Source organism: Drosophila miranda, assembly GCF_003369915.1.
Source record: "Drosophila miranda strain MSH22 chromosome Y unlocalized genomic scaffold, D.miranda_PacBio2.1 Contig_Y2_pilon, whole genome shotgun sequence".
NCBI lineage: Eukaryota > Metazoa > Arthropoda > Insecta > Diptera > Drosophilidae > Drosophila > Drosophila miranda.
In genome coordinates this window covers 9,440,031-9,450,014 of record NW_022881614.1, presented here as the reverse complement: position 1 = coordinate 9,450,014, position 9,984 = coordinate 9,440,031, and the positions used below count along the sequence as shown (strand labels likewise).

General features: G+C 50.1%; 1 pseudogene; it reads left to right on the top strand.

Annotated features, from left to right (window-relative positions):
* The first annotated feature begins 204 nt into the window (after positions 1 to 204).
* Positions 205 to 3,947, top strand: LOC117194073 (annotated as a pseudogene).
* Positions 3,948 to 9,984: the final 6,037 nt, after the last annotated feature.

The following is a 9,984-nucleotide window of genomic DNA, read 5'->3' as shown; positions in this document are numbered from 1 at the left end:
CCCACCTGGCACGCTATGGACAAGTTCCTGGCGGAGCGGTACCTGTCTCTCGAGGTGACCGAGGATGGCCATCCAGGCATGGAGACTCAGGCCCACTCCATGTCAGAGAGTTCAAAGGGCAATCCCAACCCATTCCGTTCCCAATGGAGCCCTGTTGCAAGGCGGGTTTACTCGTTCGGAACAACTGTGGATCCAAAGCGGAGAACGTGTGATCTTTGCTCCAAAGAGAACCATCCGATCCGGGTATGCCCTCAATTCCTTCAGATGAGACCTGATGCTCGCTCCAGCTATATTAAGCAAAAAATGCTTTGCTTAAACTGTTTCGCAAGAGGTCACCAGATTCGTGAATGCCAAAGCGCCCACAACTGCAACACGTGTGGAGACCGGCATCATACGCTGCTGCACCGTGGCACTCCAGTTTCCAGCCAATCCGTGCCCAACTCCGTACCACTTCCGACTCCTACCGAAGCTCAGCCTAGCGTTCAGAACTATTTCGCCTCCGGCAAGAGGGCGGTACTCCTGGGCACGGCTATTATTAATATTTGCCACTTGGGGATAAACTTTCGCGCCCGCGCTCTAATCGACCCGGGCTCCGAGGCGACGTTCATTACGGAACGTCTCTTCCAGATCATTAAGTTGCCATTCCGACTCGCCCAGGCACAGGTCTCGGGCCTCAATCAGACCATATCCGCTCAGTCCAAGAAGCTCTGCCATTTTTCCATCCGCTCCCCGACTAAGCCGGGCTTACACTTGGTCGCCACAGCCTATGTCCTGCCGGAACTATCAGGCAGCCTTCCCTCCCATCCGATCCCGCAACACTCGTTGCGAGCCTTGCCGAACCTGCCATGGGCAGACCCGACATTTTACGCAAGCTCACAAATAGATGTCCTGATTGGTGCCGACATCCTTCCATGTATCCTCTTGAGCGGCTCACAGACGAACATCTGTGGATCTCTCCTCGGACAGGAGACCATTTTCGGATGGGTTCTTACAGGCCCAGTGCCAAACACGGTACAAGGCAGGGTCGCATCCTTCTCCACGCAAATTTCCACCGAGCTAGAGACTCCGTTAGACAAACTCCTCACAAAGTTTTGGGAGGTGGAGGACATTCCTACTAAAATAGAAAGTGAATCGGATTCGTACTGCGCAAGAAATTTCCTCCGAACTACGTCAAGAACGCCAAGCGGGAAATACGTCGTCACGTTACCGTTTCGCGACCCAGATCATCTCGGATCAGATCTGGGGTATTCAAGGGCAACCGCGCTGGCCCAGTTCCTAAGAAACGAAAATCGCTTGAAAAGAAACAGTCCCCTACAAGAGCAGTACGACACCGTGATCCAAGAATACCTAGAGCAGAAGTTCTTCCGACTCATGGGTCCTCAACCTACTACCTGCCGCACCACGCTGTCTTCAAGCCTGATAGCACCACCACGAAAGTCCGCGTTGTATTTAACGCATCCAGCCCGTCGACTAGCGGTATCAGCTTGAATGACCTTCTACACCCCGGCCCTGTTCTCCAGTCCGACTTAACCCTTCAGATCCTGAAGTGGCGCTACTACCGGTACGTCTTCAATGCTGACATCACCAAGATGTATCGGCAGATTTGGGTAGATCCGAAGCACACCCCCTTCCAGCGAATATTGTTTCGCAACAAGGAGGGCGAGATACGCGACTATGAGTTGCAAACTGTCACCTTTGGAGTCAATTGTGCTCCCTTTCTCGCCATCCGGGTGTTGCAACGGATTGCGGACGATGTCCAGTCCCGATTCCCGAGAGCCAGTCACATCATTCGGTCCTGTATGTATGTCGACGACGTCCTAGCGGGAGCAGACTCTCCCACTGAGGCTCAACTAGCTATCCGCGAGTTACAGGCCGCCCTGAGTTCTGCCGGGCTTCCACTGAGAAAATGGACGTCCAACCACAAGGACATCCTGACTACCATTCCGAATGACCATCTCCTTCACACCGACTTCCTTGAACTCGAGGCAGAACGCACAGCCAAGACTCTCGGAATTCGCTGGAAGGCGACAACAGACGATTTCTTCTTCGTTCCGCCAGAACTGGCATCTACGGCATCCAACACCAAGCGAGCGGTGCTTTCCCAGATAGCAAGGTTGTTCGACCCTGCGGGCTGGTTGTCGCCTTTCATTGTCCGGTCAAAGATCTTCATGCAAGAGATCTGGTTGCAAGAAGTGGGATGGGACGAAGATCTTCCGACCGAGATGCGTCAGCGCTGGCAGAAATTTCTGCGGAGCTACTCCGCTCTTGACCAGATCCGCATTCCAAGGTGGATTGGCTCCGAACCATCTGTAAGGGTCGAGCATCACGGATTTTGCGATGTGTCCGAAAAGGCGTACGGTGCGGCGATCTACGTACGCATCGAGACTGACCACCTGTTCAAGGTGCAGTTGCTCACCGCGAAAACACGAGTCGCACCCGTTAAGACTGTATCGCTCCCCCGGTTAGAGCTGTGCGGCGCCGTGCTGCTGTCCGAAATGGCGACGGCTACCCTGCCAAATATGCCAAGCGCACCTACAACCTGTTACTTCTGGACAGATTCCGCTATATTCCTGTCCTGGCTGAAAAAGCCTGCTTGCCACTGGACTAACTTCGTGGCCAACCGAGTGACCAGAATTTCGCAAGCCACCGCGGTCGAGAATTGGGGTCACGTTCCGTCCGCACAAAATCCCGCCGACCTCGCCAGCAGGGGCGTATCCTTACGGCACGGACCAGCGTGGTTGCAAGGGCCCCGGCATCAATGGCCAGCCCAAGGCGGGGACGATCCCGTGATAACCCTCGAGCAACGTGCTCTGAAGGTTCATTTTGCACCGAGCCCATCCGAAGACTTCCTCGATCGGTTCTCCAATCTGGAGAGAGCCCTGCGAGTCCGTGCTTATGTCCTTCGCTTCACAAAACGCTGCCGGAAGCTGGTCACCGGACAAGAGGACCACCTTGCAAGCGAAGACATTACCGAAGCTGAGCGCACTCTTATCCTAGAGACTCAGCGCAGGGAATACTCCCAAGAGCATCACTGCCTAAGCGAGAAGCGGCCAGTGCCAAGGTCAAGTTCTATCCTGAATTTGAACCCGTTCCTAGACCAACATGGGCTCATAAGAGCATGTGGCCGTATCGCAACTTCTACCTTTCTGAAGTACGACGAACGGCATCCCATTATTCTGCCGTACCGCTGCCGGCTATCCCGCCTTCTCGCGCAATTCACCCACCGGATAACTCTTCATGGCGGGAACCAACTAATGGTGCGACTTATCCGATCCAAGTTCTGGATTCCCAAGGTTCAGAAACTCATGAAAGGGGTGGTAAACTCCTGCAAGGTATGCGTCATCCACAGACAGAAGTTGCAAGCCCAAATGATGGGTGATCTTCCTACGGAACGAACGTCCTTTTCCAGACCGTTCACGCACACCGGAATTGACTACGCGGGTCCCTTCGAAATACGGAATTACACAGGCAGAGCGTGCCTGATAACCAAGGGGTATGTGTGTGTGTTCGTGTGTTTTTCCACGAAGGCGATCCATTTGGAGCCCACGTCGGATCTCACGACCGAGAAATTTCTTGCAGCGTTCGCTGGTTTCGTCGCACGACGAGGGTGTCCGCAGCGCATTCACTCCGACAATGGCAAAACTTTCGTTGGTGCCGCCAAGGTGCTTTCCCGTGACTTCCTAGAAGCATTCAAGGGCTCGATTACTGATGCGTACAGTCATCACCGGGTTTCGTGGCGTTTTATCCCACCAGGAGCTCCACACATGGGAGGTCTGTGGGAAGCCGGGGTGAAGAGTTTCAAAACTCTCTTTTACAAAGCCACGTCCACTCGGAAGGTCACTTTCGAAGAGCTTTCCACGCTTCTCGCAAAGATCGAAGCATGCCTTAATTCCAGGCCGCTCTCGCCGATGTCCGAAGATCCAACTGAGTTGCTGGCCCTTACTCCCGGGCACTTCCTTACTGGGGGACCCTTGATGTCCACGGCCGAACCCGAAATAAAGGGTGACCTTAAATCAATAATCAATCGATGGCAGCATTTAAAGGCGCTCACCCAACAGTTTTGCCAGCGGTGGAAAGAGGAATACCTCAAAGAGCTAAGCGCACTAAGTGGCAGACGCCGACGCCAAACCTCCAGGTTGGGGATATGGTTGTCGTCAAAGAAGACAACCTGCCCTCCAATGAATGGCGGCTCGGGAGATTCCAGTCCGTGTATCCCGGCGCTGACGATAGAGTCCGTGTGGTAGATATCCTTACGCGGGGTCCTTAAAAGGCCTGTTGTAAAGGTCGTTCTCGTCCCAGTAGAACGCCCTAGCTCCGTCCAACAATAACGCGAATGTACCTTCCAAAGCTCCAAGTTTCATTACTAATACTTCTTCGACCACTTTCCTTCCTCCTAGTTCATCGTATCCAGACATGGCCCCACGCTCACGCGCCAACCGCACCGGGAAGAGCCGGCGTCCACGGGGTAGAGGCACCTACCGTTGCCGAGTCTGCTCAGGAATACACCCGCTACGGACCTGCCATGTGTTTCTGCGCCTGAGCCCTGAGAAGAGGCTCCGAGCCGTCCTGAGAAACAAATACTGCGCCAACTGCCTGGCGCACCAGCACTCCGGGAAGGACTGCCTCAGTGGCGGGCTGTGCAGGGTGTGTGGCAAGAACCACCACACGCTACTCCACATATCCGCGCCTCGCTGTCCAGCCCGCTCAGCCTCGCGAATACAGTCGACAGCTACATCGGCCCACGCCGGACGCCGCCCTCGTCGCCCAGCCCGTCCAGACCCGGCTGCACCGCCGCCATCTACGCCGGCTCACGCCGAGCGCCGTCCTCGTCGGCCCGTCAGCCGACCGGTCGTAGGAACCGCGACCTCATCGTTTTCGAGTCTCCTCCGTAAGCTCCCTTCTACAACATAGGAGCCTCAATATCCTCCCGACGGCTCTGGTGGTCCTGGATACGGGCTCGAAGGATTTCGAAACGGGCGCGCTCATCGACCCATGCACGCCGGTGAGCTGCATTGACGACTCATTGGCCTCCGCCTTCAAGATACCTAATACGCGCGTCGGCAACGAGAAGGTGTGCACCGCGGTCATTCGTACCAAGACGGGCGACTTCCGACTGGAAGCCATCCTGAAGGTCGAGCCCCGTTTGCGCATCCGCATGCCGATCCGACCTCGATTTGACGATCTGAAGCTCGCAGATGCGCAATTCCATCGACCAGCCACCATCTCTCTGGTCTTAGGCGCCGACGTCTACCCGAAAGTGATCCAACCCGGGTTCCTGGCACGCAAGGACGGCCTTCCTGTGGCCCAGAGCACGGTGTTCGGATGGATCGTATCCGGTGCATGCACACAGCCATAGACGCCGGTTGGGCTTTGCATCCTGCAGGGGGGGGGAGGATGTTCAGGCCAGCAGCAGATGATCGCCGCGCACTGTGCCAACTTCGTGCGCTCCGGTCTCAACTCGCTCTCGCGCGCTCGGAGGGGCGCTCGGGAGACTTTACGACCCACGATCCACCCGGCGCTCAAGCCATCAGGGAGCATAGATCGTAAGGCCTAGTTTAGTTACGTTTCCCACCCCGCTACAAGCTGTCGTCGTGCACATACGCGCACCTACAACCTACATATATACAGAAATACAAGGAACATACATATTTATTGGAACAACTCTGACTTCTTCTTATGGATATTTTCCCACTCGTCGCTGGAAAGCCGCTCGGGTGATCCGCCCTCCTACAAACAACCTTTAAATAGAGATGTTAGTAGAACAAAAATGTTTAAAACCATGGGATATATAACATTTCTCTAAACAAAAGATATCAAAGAAAAGTTTCTCTAAACATATATATGTTATATATCCTGAAAACAGAGGTAGCATCGAGAAAGCCGTTTTCCATTCTTTCAGAGCTGCCGTCTTCAAAATGCAATTGATATTTGTGCATATTCGGATGTACTTATAAGAGGTAAGAAATAATGATTAATTGGTGGCGAAACCTTGAGTTTTATGCGATTGTGGATTGATGTTTAAGTTATTTTATTTGTAAGACAGCAGAAGATCAGTATACAGAATTATATGTGCTTCCGAGTAACATACGCAAGAGACAGACGCCGAAAGAAGAATATCGATATGAGAACATCGATATGAGAACATCGATATGCAGCAGGGCACATGCGCAGTGTTGTTAGAGATCAATATCTAATTATCGTGGCGGTCACTTTGAACACTCCTCCTCAACACAACGCATGTTTACAAACTTTAAATATACTTAACTAATATTCAATAACATGTCAAGCACTTATAAACGATCTTTTAAACCAAATGCGAATACAAATTTATGGTGCTTAACCTTGGCTAAGTTCTTTGTGAGGACATCTGCTATCATCTCATCGGTTGGCAGATACGCAATGTTGACTTCACCTCTCTTGAGAACCTCTCGAATATGATGTATCTTGACGTCGATGTGCTTTGTACGTGCATGAAACATGGAGTTTCTAGCAAGCTGCTGTGCTCCAATGTTGTCGCCGTACATCTGAATAGCTGACTCCTTGGACATCAGCTTCAAGTCAATCAGTAGGCTGCGAAAGTATATCGCCTCTTTTGCTGCAGATGATAAGGCTATGTACTCTGCCTCCGTGGAACTGAGGGCAACCGTCGATTGCTTTCTTGACTCCCAAGAAACCGCTCCTCCTGCCAACATGCATACATAGCCAGTGAATGACTTTCGGTTCGTCATATCACTTGCCCAATCTGCATCAACAAAACACTCAATTGCCTTTCCTTGCTTTGTGTAGCATATCTCCCAGTCGATAGTTTTTGCCAAATATCGAAGGATGTGCTTGGCTGCCGCTTCATGCTCGGAATGAGGATCCTTGTTACGTTGTGCTAATTTGTTCACCGAATGCGCAATGTCCGGACGAGTCATAACAGCAAGATAAGATAACTCTCCAATTAGCTTTTGGAACGATGTGATGTCGACCCTGCGGCAGTCCTCTTTGTTGCATGCCACCTGGTAACCAGCTTCAAGAGGCGTGGACGTCTGTCGACAATCTTTCAAATTGTACTCTTCGAGCAACTCTCTAATATACTTCCGTTGGCTGATTGAAATCGCACCTGTACTGCCTTCACGTTTCACCTCAATACCTAAAAAGTATTGCATAGACCCGATGTCAACCTCATCAAATTCTGCTGCGATCTTTATCTTGATATCAGATATATCATCTAGGTCCTTACACGCCAAAATAATGTTATCTACGTAGACAGCTATTAGACACATACTTTTACCTGGCTTACAATACAGACAGGGTTCGTTGACAGTCGGTATAAAACCAATGCGTCTCAGCGTTGCATCCAACGTAGAGTTCCACACTCTTCCTGATTGTTTTAGGCCATATATACTTTTGTGAAGCCTCAAAACGTGATTTGGGTGAACTTCGCTGATGAAGCCCTCAGGTTGTCTCATAAAAACCTCATCTTCCAATTCGCCGTTGAGATACGCCGTGACAACATCCATTTGATGTAGGTGGAGACCATGTTCGACTGCAAGTGCAATTATCAACCTGATAGTTGCGTGGCGTACAACTGGTGCAAATGTTTCCTTGTAGTCGATCCCGTAGCGTTGGCTACAACCTTTCGCCACCAGACGTGATTTGAGCCTGTTCACGCTTCCATCCGGATTGGACTTAACTGCGTAAACCCATCTGCATCCAACGGACTTTTTCCCGCTAGGCAATTTAGTAAGTGACTACGTGCCGTTCTTCACGAGAGATTCGTACTCGTCCTTCATTGATGCTTTCCATATCTCGCCTTCAGTAGACCGTTCAGCTTGTGCGTAGTTTTGTGGAACTTGTACGTCTGCTGCCAGTATCGCATTGAGCATATGATACTGCTTCCTTGGTCGTCCTGGTTTGCCCGTCCGTACTATGGTTGGGCGTCCTGGTCCTCTTATTGGTTCTGGAATTACAAGAATGTCATTACTAGACCTAATCTTCTCCTGATTTTCTGGCTCATTTTTCTGGATCTTTAAATTGCTCGCTATCCATTTCGGGTTCAGAGTCCTGGTTTTGTTGAACCTCAATTGATGCCATGCCATTGGAACATGCCCCCTTCAGGTTCTACAAAAATGACATCCCTACTCTCTACGAGTTTCCTGGTTTCTTTACTGACCAAACGGTATGCTTTGGCCGTATCCGATTAGCGCACCATTATATACTCTAAGCCTTTCTGTGCGAACTTTGATTTCTTTGTTTTATCTAGAGCTAACGCTACTGAGCCAAAAACTCTGAAATGCGATACCACTGGCTTTCTACATGTCCATATTTCAAAAGGTGTCCCCCCGCTCAAGCAGCTGCTTGCCACTCTATTTCGCAAATACGTGGCAGCTCGAATCGCTTCTGCCTAATAGCATTCACTTAACCCAGCATGCAGCAGCATACTTCTTGCCATTTCTACCAATGTTCTGTTGGCCCTTTCTGCAACTCCGTTTTGTTGAGGTGTATATGGCACTGTTAAGTTTCGCTTTATTCCATTTTGGTTTAGGTAATTATCAAAAACGTTTGATATGTATTCTCGGCCATTGTCGCTTCGTAAAACCTTGACATTTCTCCCAGTTTGGCACTCAACTTGACTTTTAAATTCTTTAAAAGACTCGAAAACCTGATCTTTGGTTTTTAGGAAACTTACTGATACATATCTTGAACAATCATCAATAAATTTGGCGAAATATCGATTGCCTCCCATTGACTGCTTTTGCATTGGACCGCATACATCATGATGTATTAAGTCTAGAACGCCCTTTGACCTGTTTGTGCTCGATTGAAATGGTTGCACGCAAATTTTACTTTTTGCGCATGCTGCACACACTTGTTTTGGCTTGTATATGCCCTTGAGACCTATTACCATCTCCTTGTTAACCATTTCCTTTAATGCGTCAAAATGTACATGGCCGAACCTATTGTGCCATTTGAATGCATCTGCCTCAACATTTACAATGTTCATACACTTTTCCTGATTGTCCCGAACCATAAACAATCCATTTTCCAGATGTGCCTTTATAACTATTTATCCGTTTTCAACAATCATCGCTTTATTTTTCTCAAACACAACTTTTTTTCCATGTTTTAATAGTTTTGTGACCGATATAAAATTGTACTGCAAATCTGGTACCAAGATAACCTTTTCCAGCGTAACGGATCTATCACCGAACTTTACCATGCCCTTCAGCAATAAGTGATTTACCGCCGGCTAAAAATACTTTTTGATTATCTTCCGTGAACGACACTGTTCAGGCCAGCAGCAGACGATTGCCGCGCACTGTGCCAACTTCGTGCGCTCCGGTCTCAACTCGCTCTCGCGCGCTCGGAGGGGCGCTCGGGAGACTTTACGACCCACGATCCACCCGGCGCTCAAGCCATCATGGAGCATAGATCGTAAGGCCTAGTTTTAGTTACGTTTCCCACCCCGCTACAAGCTGTCGTCGTGCACACACGCGCACCTACAGTCCACATACATATATACAGAAATACAAGGAACATATTTATTGGAACAACTCTGACTTCTTCTTTTGGATATTTTCCCACTCGTCGCTGGAAAGCCGCTCCGGTGATCCGCCCTCCTACAAACATTGGTCCTTCGAGCCGGATCTTCGCCTTCCCCATAAGGAGAAGCTTACCCCAGCCAGCATCGGCGGATCGCTCTAAGTTCAAGATAAGTAAGCCCAACACCAGTGCAGTGATTTTGTGCGAGTTTTCCATCCCAGTCCGAGTACCCGTGGCATACATATGTACATACATATGTATTCAGTTCTCGCTCTAGCTCCAAATTAAACCATACTTCGTTCTGCCAACGGTTGTGGCCACCTACTTCTCCAAAGGTTTAATTTGATCCGAGCAAGCTCCTGCGGTCAACCTCCGATCCAGTGTATATATTCCTACCTCTCCCAGCTACCAGCTGAGCTTTGGTTGCTGACATATGCACAACAATCATAAATTCAT